This window comes from Hesperophylax consimilis, chromosome 23 (assembly GCF_061612785.1).
Source record: "Hesperophylax consimilis isolate HC1 chromosome 23, BYU_Hcon_1.0, whole genome shotgun sequence".
NCBI lineage: Eukaryota > Metazoa > Arthropoda > Insecta > Trichoptera > Limnephilidae > Hesperophylax > Hesperophylax consimilis.
In genome coordinates, this window is record NC_142858.1 from 19,426,792 (window position 1) to 19,441,860 (window position 15,069).

Below are 15,069 nucleotides of genomic sequence, written 5' to 3' on the forward strand. Positions count from 1 at the left end.
AACTGGCAAAGAAAGGATGAAAGTAGATTGAATGCTGTTGAAATGAGATCCCTGAGGCGTATGTGTGGTAAAACCATGTATGATCGTGTGAGGAATGTGGATATCCGCAAAGAGTGCAAGGCTGATGTAAGCGTAATGAGTAAGATCAAGAAAGGGACGCTTAGATGGTTTGGGCATGTAGAGCGAATGAGCGAAGAAAGGAGTGTAAGGAGAATATACGATGCAAATGTGAATGGTAACAGAAGTCGGAAACGCCCGAGGAAGACATGGCACGACCAAGTGAATCAGATACTTGAGTCGGGCCATGTCAAGAGTCAGAACAATAGAAGAGTATGTATGAGACGATGTATGAATGTGAATGAGGCAAGGAGTGTGTGCCAAGACCGAGTTGTTTGGCGGTCCGTCCTCTCTGCCTACCCCTGCGGGGAAACAGCGTGATGGTTAGTTAGTTAGTTATAATATTGGACAATTTGTGTAGCGCCGCTTTCGTGAGATATCATCTCAGGGGCGCTCTTGCCAATTACATAATAGTTTATCATAGAAAACGAAAATGATGCATGCAACCTTTAGAAGAGTCTATAACATCTAACCGTATTAAAATGGTTTAAAGGTCAGATAGAATAATAATATTTTTGTGTGAAATCAAAACTGAAACCAAATAATATTGTATTGAACGCGTTAGCAATAATTTAAGACACTTAAGTGCATTGACACAAATAAAGTCCGTTTTCATGTATGTTCAATGTGTATATCAAAACTAAATATTTGTTGAAAGATTTAAAGCATTAATAACCTCCAAAAGCAATTTAATTAAAATATCCAATGTTATTATTATGTTTGAATTTCTAAATGGAAATGTTTAACGAAAAATTAAATATTTGCAAACTAACCGATTATAATTACGTTATTAGATTTTGATTTAGTTTAATGGGCACACATGTCAAAACAAATAGATATTACTGTTTAACATTCAGCGAATATTTTATTAAATTCTTTGATGCTGTATTTATCGAACAGTTTGACCAAATATCTTCATTTGCTATTTAGAGTAATATTATTTAATAAAATACAATAAAATTATTTTTGTTTTAAAACAACGAGTTTTTAATAATTTTTAGAATCGACCGGTTTCGCTAAAGCTATTTTATTAAATATGTCAAACCACAAAGTGATTGCTTTCTACAATAATAATATTATTTACTTATTTTAACTCGACCGTTTGGCATTTCGTCTGTCTGTAAATTTCTTTTTTATATTCCGTTTTCTGTTTCTAAAATCTGCTTCTTTCGCTACTTTATTATTGAATAAAGCCTTTCTTTGATCAGATGGCTAACTATTACTGAGCTTTTCAATACCTGCTTAAAGAAAGCTTGAAAAAATATTCGTCATAAAGATAGTGACGTTTCTTTGGACAAATTGTTTAATTCTTTATTTGATATTTCAAAAAATATATACGCTTTATAATTGTAGTATTTAAGTACCTAATTACAAATATCACGATTTCAGTAGAAATTTCGGAATTATTAAATAAGAGAAAATTACAATCATACTTGTTTGGATGCGCAACCTACTGTTTACAGAACTATTAGTTAGAGATATACAAAAAGGTGAAAACCTACCCCCATCGACCAGAACGTAGAATCTATCTACCCTGTCTAAAATAATATGACGTATATAGTTATGAGGAACGAACGCTGAGTGCCGCGAATGGCGGACTAGTTGAATCAGCCAAGTAGGTAGAGGACGACGGCTTCAGATGTGACTGGCCTCGGCCCAGTGAGGTCCAGCCAGGTGGAAGTAGACGACGGCATCAGGATGTGACTGCCATCGGCCCAGAGAGTACCAGCCAAGATAAGGAGTAGACGACGGCTTCAGATGTGGCTGGCCAACGGCCCGGTGAGGTCCAGCCATGTGCCGGTTTCACGGATAACCCGTAAGTTGCCCTTCCATAAGGCGAGGTGGGACTTAAAAATGCTCCGAATCAAAATGCTCACGGCGAAAACAGTCCATCGGCAGAAATAACCACCGATCACTTGGATAAACTCTGATTACCTCCACGGCCGCACATGGCAAAATACGTTTTCATTATCCACGCCACCCGTGGCGAATTCCATTCGCGGGAAATATTATTAAACTTCTAAACTTGAAGCACAAACCGAACATTTCGGTATTAACCACAAATCCACGATCAGATCCTCAGACCCCCAGAAATAATAATTGACCCCCGACCGGACGCGCACACTCTCCTCTCTCTCCGGTCGGGAAGTGACGCCATCTTCAATTTTAGTCACTTCCTGTTATTGCCACAGCATAAACAATAGACAAGACAAATCACAGATTTGACAGGTTCTTACTTACTGCAAAGTAAGAAAAATAATCCTATGTTATTTACATAACATTACTCTCGTTTAAGCACCTCATGCAGTTTTTCCTCAAGTAAAATGTTGGGCAATCCTAGGAAACTGATTGATGTTTGGTATTTGTTTATAAGATATTCAATAAAAAAGTTTAAAAACAAAACGTTTTTTTACGAAAATTATGGTTATTTTTTTAAAATTTCGTATTGCCACCATTGTAAATTTTTCACATAATTTTATTTTTATTTTTAATTTGACACCTCACAAGAGTGCTCTTGTCGGGCTGCGTTGTGAGACGGGTAAAAATTGTGCGCCCTACTGTCGAATTTGGCAGCCATCTCTGGTCCGGAGCCCCTAAATACCTGAAAAAAACTCTTGACTCTGTGCAAAAACGGGCGGTCCGTTTGATAGATTCCCCAATCTTAACAAACGGACTGCAATCTTTAGAGCACAGGCGTCAGGTAGGTATGCTGTCCTTGTTCTATCGGTATTACAATGGAAGATGCTCTGAGGAACTAGCGTCATTGATCCCTTCGGCACCGCTGCGTAGTCGGGATACACGCCAAACGCGCGCCCAGCATTTGTACACAGTTGACATTTGTCACATGAGAATGGGTCACTTCTACGATTCGTTCTTAAGTTCAACAGCTCGGCTGTGGAACGAACTGCCGGCCTCTGTGTTTCCTCCCTCCTAAAACATGGGACTCTTCAAGACCCATGTTCACTCCTTCCTCTCCACACAAAGACCCTCCACACAGCATCCCCAAAGATGACATAGGCCCTGAGGGAAATTATTTTCTTCAGGGCCTCCTGTGTGGAGTTAATATAAAAAAATAAAAATAAAATACTAACATTCAAAAAAAATTTCCGTATTCTAAAATTAATTTGATTTCAGATTGGTAGATAAGTATCGCCTTGGTAAAAGACAACCATTTAGAAAAAAGACGTTGCTTATAATGGCTTTATCCGTGTTTAGTGATTTTAATAGCCAGATACTTCCCAATCTTATGTCCTTTCCCTCCCTCTCGTTTCAGTTTAACAATATTATTCAGTTAGGGATTCCATAGTCCCACTAGCCCCGGTCAGTTGGTATAATTGTATTCACTGTATTGTATACATTCATATTCATACTTTAAAAAAATCATTATCATGTTCGTTGTTCCGATTATCAACGTGTTTCCTTCTTGGGAATCCTTAATTTCTGCTATCCACGTTCACGTAGGCACATTATAATTCTTATCCGTTTTTATAATGAGGCGATTACTCATAAGATGAACTTGAAGTAAGATTAAATAATTCTTCTTCAGAAAAACGTAGGAAGGACTTTGATCTCATCTGCATTTTCAAAAGTATTAACAGAATGATTGACTCTCAATATCCCTTCCCGTAGACTCAGAAATAATTATTTGCTTTTCCTCAATCAATACTCCACAAATTATGGATACCATTCACCAATGTCCAGAATGGCAAGACTTGTCAACTCAAGTCAGGACCTTGAATTTTTTGTTATAAGCCTTAATGATTTTTGTCAGTTATTACGCAAGTAATATTTTATATTGATACCAAAATAAATAGTGGCAAAAGTCATGAACTCTATCAAAACTTTGTTCCCGTGTTGACTTGAAATATTCTTTATCGTTTATGGGTCCCTATTTTTGCCATAACTGTAATTTTTTAATTATCTTGTATTGTAACATTTCTCTTTTTATTGTTATGTGTTGGCATTGAACATGGTCCGTTAGTAAATAAATAAAGATATAATTAAATCAATTCAATCAAATTAGACAAATGCAATTTAAAACAACAGTTCTGTCGAACAAATCAATTATCCAATTCCTACGAAATATGTCTAATTGTTCCCTTGTCGATGCCTTCGTTCGGTTCTGTGGGATGACAAAAATAAATTTTCGAAAGTAAGCATCAGATTTGTTTTGAATTCCAGGCACCTATGATTAAACAACCTCAACAAACAAGCCTTAACTAAATCCAAAAAAAAACTAATTTGTTTGCAGTAGGAAATAAAAGACTCAGTGAAGCAGTGAAACATGAATGATTCATCGTGGGCGTTGAACGGCTCCCAGGAGCGCAGGCATTGAAGGAGAGAACTACTCAGTATTCTGTGCGACAGAATTAGTCTCATCTTTTTACGTACAGCCTGCAACTTCGGGTCTTTAATATAACCTATTTAGATTGTACGTGAGACGCAACGTTTCCCAAGGTGGCAGTATCCACTCCGTTAGGGCACTACTAGTCTTCTTCTCTTCGATTCTCGATATTTCCGACTTCTTATCGCTCGCACGGGAGGGGAAGGCAATATCGTTTCATTTATCATCCGTAATATTACAAGGTATCTTGATACATTTTGTGGCCGCTGGAAACTTTACTCGCGTAGTAAGGGTACGAATAATTTCGATAAATATGAGCGTCGTCCTTTAGAAAACTGAAATTTCTTGTAATTTCGTATCTTGTCTTCTGAAAAATGCAACTATTTGTGTACTGCATATTTATTCTTACTTAATGTCTACTTATATCCGATTTCCGATCTTCTTGTCACCGGTAGAAGGGACAGAGCTGATAATTAGAACAATTTCAACCGCTCAACGAGCAAGTTATTAATTGACTTTAGGCGTGAAAGAAGCAATCTTGAAGTAGAATCTGCTTTGAAGTTTAAGTCCATATGAGGAAACAGGAGAATATCTACCAAAAGACGTATTTCAAAATTCAGGTGGCATCCTTCCAGCTGGATAACTATACTTTACTTTCCATAATAACCTTCTTCCATCATTTGGTACCCGAAATCAAATTAACTGTGCGGCCTGGATTGCAGTTTCGAAGCGCTATCAAAACAGTAACTATGATGTATCTTCCTCTCTTTTAATCACGATGATGAATACCGCAAGGCAGTCTGAAACCCTCAGAATAGAGGGGGACATTTAATAAAAAAATCATTCAACTACTACTAGCCTTGAGGTTATCTGAACACCTCTTTCATCCAAGGGGAATCTAAGATTTTCTTCCCGGTCAGTGGCTGAGTTGGCATCGTGTCGGATTCTTACCCGGGCTTCTTGAGTTTAATTACTTGGCTGGATAAGACCTCCCTATGAGACGAGCAACGTTTTCAGCATAGTATGATGTCAGTGAGATATTTTGAAATTTGGTCAAGTAATTCGTATACCATCTTTCTTTCAAAACAAAAAATCCCTGCATAGTCAAATTAAACAAAATTTGAAAGAAATTAACTTTTTTGCAGCATTTGGTATGTGGTCAAAAACAAAAGATGTTTACAAAGGATTTTTTCTAATTTTATTTTAAAAATAAGAGCCAAAAACTATTTTACTTCACAAGCATAATATTCTTCTCTTTAGAATATTCATAGTATGCAAATGGAAAATCCGTTGGTATTTTCCATTTAAAATACCGTTGGATTCCCTTTAAAATCAAGCGATCGTATTCAGAAAAATGGCTGGACAAGAATTAAAGTTAAAATTCTGATATGCATCCCACACAGGTTTGCATTATACAGAAAAAAGTAATTTCTCCCATCATCGTTGTTTCAAACATTCGTGATAAAACGCTTATCCATGTTTTATCTATCTATATAAATATATTATTAATGTATTTATTACATGCCTTAGTGGACTTTTACATGATATTTAAAAAAGGTGCTTGTTTCTCTGAACTATTCGAAGACCTTAAAAATAAAAACAATTTAAGAAAATATAAGCTTTTATGTATATTACCCCTCAAATTAAGTATTTATGTTTCTATGTAAATACCAATATTTTTTCTCAAATATTATGTGCCACATGTGGTATTTAGTAAGTTAGTTAACATATAACTTTAGTGATTATATCTATTGCATAGCTACCTAACTTTACCTAGCTCCACCTGTGAGCAGACAATAACAAATAAACTTCCCTTTGAAATACTTTCCCTGACAAAAACAAAGTTAAAAAAACTACAATGAAATACGTGCTATTACCCACAACAGTTTTGAAAAAAACTTCTTTGCACAAATAAATCACGTGAACTGAATACTTTCGTAGGCAATAACCTTGTTTTAACTTATAAATCTTTGCGCGTCGCATGTAAAAATATTCTCACAAAAAATAAATAGCTGATATAAAATCAACACATTTTAAAAAATCTTCTTAATTGCTCAGAATTTGAAATTCCTGGACACGGCAATATTCACAAATGATTTACGGTCAGTGGATCTAGCCACAGAGGCGTGCAATTAAAAAATACTGTATTTGATTGGGTTATTTCAAATACACAAATGGAAAAGCAAAAAAAAAAAATTCAATTGACGAAGCAAATGCAGCAATCTCTGCATTGCAAAAATTGTGGAAAATGAAACCTAAACGTGAAGCTTTCTTTGTAAAGTGAACGTGGATATTCGGATCATTTTTTCGTCAACAGAGTTGACTATTATACAAATGAGTCTAGCTTTTACAAATGTTATGAAAATATCAAGTTTGCTGGATTTGATAATATGCGCACACATTGCCTCTTTCAAACGTGGAAGATGTTTCTTTCGATACGTTTACTCTTTATGTAGAAAAATTCAGATTGCAAACGTTTTCAAATAGAAATGTTTAATGGTAATGTGTACATAATAAATAAATAAATAATTAATAAATAATTAATAATAAATAAATAATTAGTAATTCTGTGAACAAGACTTGGCATAATTTTGATTACTCTGACTTAAAAGTAGCAAAGCTCATGCCCTCTGGTGGATCTGGCCATTTTAAAAGGATTGACCGGATACGAAACGCAAATAAATTTACCGACAGATATTTTAAACTTACCTATTTGGCAATGACATTTTGCTGTTATTTGGGATAGCTGTTAGAATTAATTGAAAGGAAGATACAAGTTAAACCTGTTGTACATCATATTCTGCTGAAATCTTTATTATTTTTTTCATTTCATGTTAAATAATGTAAAAAGTACTACGTTGATACTTAATATTTTCAATTTACAACGCTTACAAAATATTCTCCGTCGGAACGTGATATAATTATTTGTTGACAGTGACGTAAATTCAATTGCGAACAATTTAAACTCCCCTGTTTCCATATATGGCTGGTTAAATTATTTACAAACATTTCTTTCGTAATTGCATATAAATAAAGAATTGAGACAAAGGTTGCCGCCCTGCTCGCCCCGATTCCCGCACCCGCTCTACCCCGTCAGAAAGCCGCTCTCCGTAACGTCGCTCTCTCGGGTTTTCACTCGGAGAATATACAGACATCACTTGGAAAAATAATTTCATCACTTTGTTGGAAATATGTTTCCCGAGAAGTGTTGGTGAAATGAAGAACGACGGAGCGGCGGCGGCCGGACCCAGAGGATTAGACGAATAAGTCGCCTTTTCCGTCCGACCGGCTTAGAGTTTAAAGGATGTAAAAAATATTTGACGATTCCGTCCACGAAAGCAATCGCCGCAATGAATAACAGCTGTGTAAGCTTTTAACGTAAGAAGGAGACCTGAATACAAATTGATTCCGGCTTGTTACCCCACTCCCTATTAACAACCCTTATTCCCAGTGTCATTGTCCCGCCCCTCCTCCCTTCCCCCACCAATCCACTCTCCGCACAGCTGCTGGTCTTGTTTCAATCGCCAAGTAGAGAACAGTCCCGACAATTCGTATGGGGGCTATTCATTTCGGTGACCTGGTAGCGGTGTAGTTGCTTAAGTGAACTCTCTCAAGTCTATTTGTGTATTTAATTGCCTACCGCAAACTGGATCGCATCAATAGCGTAGTGTTAGGTAAAATTTATCCTGAGCTCACCGATAGTATTCAGAATATGATATTCATGATTGACTCGAACAACTTAATTCATATTATAAAAAATCTTCCCCAGGGTCTGGCTCTTTACTGATATGAACTTTGAAAATATATTTTAAACTAAAAAAGTAAAATAAATTGATTTAACTATTGATTCAATCGTCCTCTCCAAGGATTAGAGTCAACCGCGCTAATAACTGAACCAAACCCTGCTGTGTAGGACCATTTATGTTTGTGATTACTCATATGTTTGCTTCACTATAATGTTAATTGTTAACCTCGATACAGGCTCAGTCCTAGTGAGGTTGATTTTTATTCGAAAAAAAAAAGTGTTTTATGGATAGTGAGATGCAATAAATAAATAAATAAATAAATAGGACAATATTTCTTTCGTATATTAACTACTGTAATGTCATCCAATTCAATACGACAGAGAAATGCGTGTATGCGTGATGGTCACTAAAAGTTGATATAATGCGTTTTCATTAACAAAACATCCATTTGCCTAGTGAAACTTAGCAAATAGATGTTCGAAAAGTTGTTAAATTATTTTGTAAGGATTTTGAAATACAATCGTTTATAAATATTGTACAGAAACAGGAAAGTTGGTAAAGTGTACGTCTAAGGTACCTAAGTACCACCAAGTTCGTTAATTGCGACTCTGCTTACAAAGTTTTTCTGCACTTTGCTACGTTTAGTAAAAATTTATTCCGCTTATGAAAATATGCTCATAACGACCTAATTTACCAGCACCACCGACGTCGTTGTAAACTGTTAACGTATAAATGAACTGCAAGTTTCATAGAGAAATCAGGTGTTTTCATATGAGAACTAGAACCTAATAAAAAAATAATGACGTCCATGCCGAAGTCAAATTTTGTAAGACTTCGATCTCGGTTGCGGCTTGGAAACAGGTCGTGGCAATAAATGTAAACGCAATATATGCTTGGAGAGAAAGAACCATCCAGAATCGAAAGAGTGTCCGGGTAACTCAACAAAATGACAATTTAACACATCTCTAAAGTCATATGAAGTTATGAAAAACGATGAAACAAAAACTAGGTTAAATAGGTTACATAGATTAGATTTACGGGTTCGTTTATTTTCATCGCTTTTAATGACTTTATATCGCTTTTTAAAGATGTGTTGAATTATCATGGAACCCAAAAAGGTCAGAATCTTAGTCGTGGTCTTCGTGGTTAGTAGTGCCAAACAGATTCTTTACGCAGTAATCCATTAGTATCATTTCTATTTTAGTTTATAAATTGATTTATAAGAACTCATAGTGACAATAGCAAAAAATCTATTGTTATGAAGCTCTAACTATTGGTCACTGTTATTCTATCAAGGGCAATGGAATAAGCAGGTTCCATGTGTTAGTCAAGAACGTTGAAATCATTCATGAAGAAATCCTTCCGGATAATTTCCATATTAGCTAGAAAAATGTTTTATAAGGGCTCATCATGAGAATAGCAAAAAAAGCTAGGCTCTTGCTGGTGGTCATCGTAATTTTGTCAAGGGTAAAATGAACAGCCCCCATGTATTAGTCTCGAAGCGTTAAATTATTTGCACAGTAATCTATCTATCAGAAATGTATTGTCTCATAAGAGCTCATCATGACAATAGCCAAACAAAAAGTTAGGCTCTTACTAGTGGTCATCGTGTTACTGTAAAGGGCAGTGAAACGAACAGACCCCCATGTATTAGTCCCGAACGGTGAAATTCTTTACGCAGTAATCCTTCCAGGTCATTTCCAATAGAAGTGACTGAGGCCGGGTCACCGCACAGGAATTGTGTTCCCAAATGGGCGCCGAATAATGCTGCCTGATTTTCTCGTTCTCGACGGATTTATGTTCCATAGGTTAAATGATTGTCTTTATATTAAATAAAATAGTTCTGATATTAGTGTAGTTTTTTAGAAATTCTTTTGAATATAATTCGAAATATTAGAAAAAATATACGATTTCATATTTTATTATTATTTTTTTAAATAAATTCATAGTTAATTACTCATATCCTAATATAATCCTTAAGGCGAGTTTCCTGTAACATTATTAGAAATAAAATTAACCAAATGTTTGTGCAAACATGAAACATTGGAGCAGGGATGCAATGTTTTTTTTCGTGGCCGATGGTATACAAAAAACGTTGTGGCCCCGATGTTCTTGTTTTGTTCGATGTTTTGAAAAAATTTGGACGCTGGAGACCCAATTAAAGTAAATTAAAATTTGTTAATATTTTCTCTAAATTTAATATCCTCTCGTAATTCCCCAAATATCTTCATTGCTCCATTTGTCGATGACTGTTAACTCTGGGTTTTTTCTGAAGCGGAGTGTTAAATAATTTATTTTCCTCGACTCATGTGTGTGATTGCAGGTTTTCATTTGTTTCATAGAAATACAGTTGATGTATGGCCATTAATTATATTAATGATTAAAAATAGGGTAATGCAAAAAATTCTTTGATTCAACGACAAGATTTGTATTTTTGAAGTGAAACTTCTTTACCCGCGTCATGCAATTTCGAGGACCGGAGTAAAACGAACTCATGACCGAAACGAAAATGCGGGACCGATTAAAGTTCATTTGATCTAGTCAAAGTTTTGAAGTAAAATATAAATGCTTCTTAGCTCATCTCGACAACTGGCGTTGGTGGTGTAATGGTCAGCGTAGTTGCTTTCCAAGCAGTTGATCCGAGTTCGATTCTCGGCCATCGCACATTATTTTTTTGTTTTTAACGCCTTTTTTTTTTTCAATGGTTGACCATAATATCAATCCACTAAGTAATATTTTACGCCTGTAGCATACTTGAAAAGTTAAAGAATGATATAAGATTGTTTATGATGTTAACGATAAAAAAATAATCAATCCACTAAGTAATATTTTAGGCCTGTAGCATACTTGAAAAGTTAAAGAATTTTATGATATTATTAATGATAGTAACGATAAAAAAATTAAAAAAAACATAAAATTACCATAAAAAATGGGCCAACGGCACGCGGTGTTCCCAAGCGGTCACCCATCCAAGTACTGACCGCGCCCAATGTTGCTTAACTTCGGTGATCGGACGAGAACCGGTGTGTTCAACATGGTATGGTCGTTGGCAAACGCTAAACAATATTAATTTCTATTCTACCTGCCAATAAATATATGAAAATTAGTATAAAAAAGCCCTAATAATACTGAAAACATTAGCAAGGTGTGTGCGACGTTGATAAAAATAATCATTACATACGCGCTTGAAAAAGATCGTAATTACATCCATAACTTTGCAGGAATTTTTTTTTTCAATGGTTGACCATAATATCAATCCACTAAGTAATATTTTAGGCCTGTAGCATACTTGAAAAGTTAAAGAATTTTATGATATTATTAATGATAGTAACGATAAAAAAATAAAAAAAACATGAAATTACCATAAAAAATGGGCCAACGGCACGCGGTGTTCCCAAGCGGTCACCCATCCAAGTACTGACCGCGCCCAATGTTGCTTAACTTCGGTGATCGGACGAGAACCGGTGTGTTCAACATGGTATGGTCGTTGGCAAACGCTAAACAATATTAATTTCTATTCTACCTGCCAATAAATATATGAAAATTAGTATAAAAAAGCCCTAATAATACTGAAAACATTAGCAAGGTGTGTGCGACGTTGATAAAAATAATCATTACATACGCGCTTGAAAAAGATCGTAATTACATCCATAACTTTGCAGGAATTTTTTTTTTCAATGGTTGACCATAATATCAATCCACTAAGTAATATTTTAGGCCTGTAGCATACTTGAAAAGTTAAAGAATTTTATGATATTATTAATGATAGTAACGATAAAAAAATAAAAAAAAACATGAAATTACCATAAAAAATGGGCCAACGGCACGCGGTGTTCCCAAGCGGTCACCCATCCAAGTACTGACCGCGCCCAATGTTGCTTAACTTCGGTGATCGGACGAGAACCGGTGTGTTCAACATGGTATGGTCGTTGGCAAACGCTAAACAATATTAATTTCTACTCTACCTGCCAATAAATATATGAAAATTAGTATAAAAAAGCCCTAATAATACTGAAAACATTAGCAAGGTGTATGCGACGTTGATAAAAATAATCATTACATACGCGCTTGAAAAAGATCGTAATTACATCCATAACTTTGCAGGAATTTTTTGAAGTGAAACTTCTTTACGCGCGTCATGCAATTTCGAGGACCGGAGTAAAACCGACTCATGACCGTGACGAAAAAACGGGATCATTTCGCTATAGGAGCCTAGCTAATATTATATACCTAGTTTAACTCACTCTCCTAACTCATCTTCGCTGTCTACAGGCAGAGCGCACGACTGTGGTCGTGAAGAACCGAGGTTCGATCCCCGCTTTAACTAATTTTTTTTTTCTTTTTTTATAACTTTTAATTTTTTTTATCACATGCTACTTATAAATATGTCAATAGACAGAAAAAAAGAGAGAATGAAATGAAAAGAGAGAGAGAGAAGAATACTAGAAGTTTCACTTCTGTCTTGCGTAGGCTTGACACACCCATTTTTTTTATTCACATAACATCAATGATTCAGTTTTAGAGAGTAAGAATTAAATTAATAAGTTTATTTGTCAAAAATATCACCCAGAGAATAGAAATAACAATTACGATTCACTAATAATAGGATATTCAAATGTGACGAAAACCTAACGAGCCAAGTTCCAATTGCAAACAGACTATGGCGTCATTGAAAAATGCGGAAGCAATTAGGAAAACAGTTGTGGAAGTACTTGGCTTTACCAATCTGGTCACTAAATGCTCTTCCATAATGTTACTGGCTTTAACCGGTTTCACTTGAGTTTTGGATTGATAACATAAAATAGGAATACGGCGTTTTGTTTTGTTTTTTACAGTCCAATGCATGGTACTTAACTCCTTTTAAAATAATGGAAATGAAACTTCTGTCCCTTATTTACATACTTTTGAGACGTACACGACACACAGTGCTATTCGACACGCTTAATTATAAAACAAATGCAGCATCTAATTCACCAATTAACCGAGCTCTTCATACTCTAAATAATATTTGTCTTAACTCTGACATTGACATTTTTTCAAATTCACTGACCAAATTCAAACGTGGCATCATGTCAATAATTCAAACTGTTCAATTCACTTATACAATACACACACCTATACAGGGTGTATCGGCACGTACCCGACAAACTTTAACCAGCTATTCCTTAGCACATTTGGAGTAAAAAATGTTATGGGCACTTTGCTGTCTGGTAACATTGTTTTTCAATTAAAAACAAAAAAAAATAAAAAATCCACACTCCGTCACTGTCATTGGAATTGTTCCTCGTGTTCAACAGCTGTTATTAGCAAGTGTGTCAAAAAGTGTCCTCGCTCTTTTGTACACACTAAATAATAATAGTTGAAAATGAGACGAATGGTGCCGTGCCATTTCGTTGTGATTGTAAAAGCGCGCCAACGTAGGTACGTACGTACATTAATCAACGAAACTCGAAAAAAATATTGCCAGACGGGTTTTCGAACTTTGACAAAGGATAAAACATTGGTGACATGTGGTGAAAATATGAATAGTAATTTTTTTATTAAAAAAAAATGTTACCGGACAGCAAAGTGCACATAACATTTTTTACTCCAAATGTGCTAAGGAATAGCTGGTAAAAGTTTGTCGATACACCCTGTATACTACACACGTCACCTGATAATTAAGAAATAAACATACCACCTAGCATATATTACAAAGAAACATATCATAGGTACACAACTTCAAGTATCTTATTCCTGTATATTGTTTTATCTCTATAAAACATGTACTGTTTGTTTCTATAATATAAAATAAATAATTTAAAAAAATAATAGTTTGCTGACCTAGAAACTGCCTATTCACTGTTTTTAAGCAAAAAAAATCAACATAAATTATAAAAAAAACGTATTAGGTATTTTTACTACGGGAAAACGGTTTTTTGTGCTTTTAGTGATTAATTACCTATTTAAACATAGAAAAACTCGGTAGGTACTATAAATAAGTTGGTAGTTACCAATCCATTCAGGTATATTAAACAACAACTAAAATATTCAAAAAACGACTTATTGATGCTGGATATACATTGTTTGCTGAGATATAATTGACGGCTTTGAAAAAAAATATCAATCTCCGGCTTAAAACCACTACCTATTCCGGCATTTGAAAAATACCATATTCAATTTCAAGTTGTTATTTTATCTTTTTTACTACGTCGTAAATAAATGTTGAATGTACATATTCCCCATCTTGCTTAGAGTAATGAATGTTTATTATTACGCAATTTCGAAAGTACCGATATCAGAAAAAAGATATACGATTATCGTTCGAATTTTGCATGGACTTATTTGGAAAAATAAAGTATATATGGAAAAAACTGAACGGCATGTTTATCTTATTGATATTTTGGAAATAATTTTTTTTTATTTTTTTTATTAGGTATTTTTCCGTTAGTTCTTATTTCGACTGTCTGCGGATATAAATGTATCAAGCTGTATATATTCGTAGGTAGTTTTTCCATCGATTCTTAATTTTAGAGGCAAATGTTTAAGGGCGTAATTACATAAACAGCCACGCGTGCTATGGAATTTAAAACATTTTTCTCTGCTTTGTTAATTTACGACTCTTTCGGATGCAGTAGCTGTGCACTCTTTCAGAATAATTAAAAGTTAATTGTGTTTTATTAAGTACTAGCTGACCTGTACCCAGCATTGCTCGAATTTTCTCTTCTTTCAATAAATATTAAAAAAATATATATATATATATAATCTTCCGGAAAAAAATCTTTAAATGTTAGTGAAAACCCTATCAAACTCCGTTGTATAGTTGTGAAGAACAAAGCACACAAACAGACAGATGCGGATAGTGACTTTGTTTTATACTAT

At 34.8% G+C, this 15,069-nt stretch overlaps 1 protein-coding gene and 3 non-coding genes across 4 annotated transcripts in view; 1 reads left to right on the plus strand and 3 right to left on the minus strand.

Moving 5' to 3' along the window:
- Nucleotides 1–15,069, plus strand: part of LOC149412410 (glutamate receptor 1-like) — a 342,856-nt gene that overhangs the window by 288,955 nt on the left and 38,832 nt on the right. The gene's annotated exons all lie outside the window — the stretch shown is intronic.
- Nucleotides 11,141–11,259, minus strand: LOC149412412 (5S ribosomal RNA). Its single transcript, XR_016304609.1, has one exon. It is a non-coding gene; the product is annotated as a 5S ribosomal RNA (ribosomal RNA).
- Nucleotides 11,582–11,700, minus strand: LOC149412413 (5S ribosomal RNA). The gene has a single exon (XR_016304610.1). It is a non-coding gene; the product is annotated as a 5S ribosomal RNA (ribosomal RNA).
- LOC149412414 (5S ribosomal RNA) lies at nt 12,024–12,142 on the minus strand. The gene has a single exon (XR_016304611.1). It is a non-coding gene; the product is annotated as a 5S ribosomal RNA (ribosomal RNA).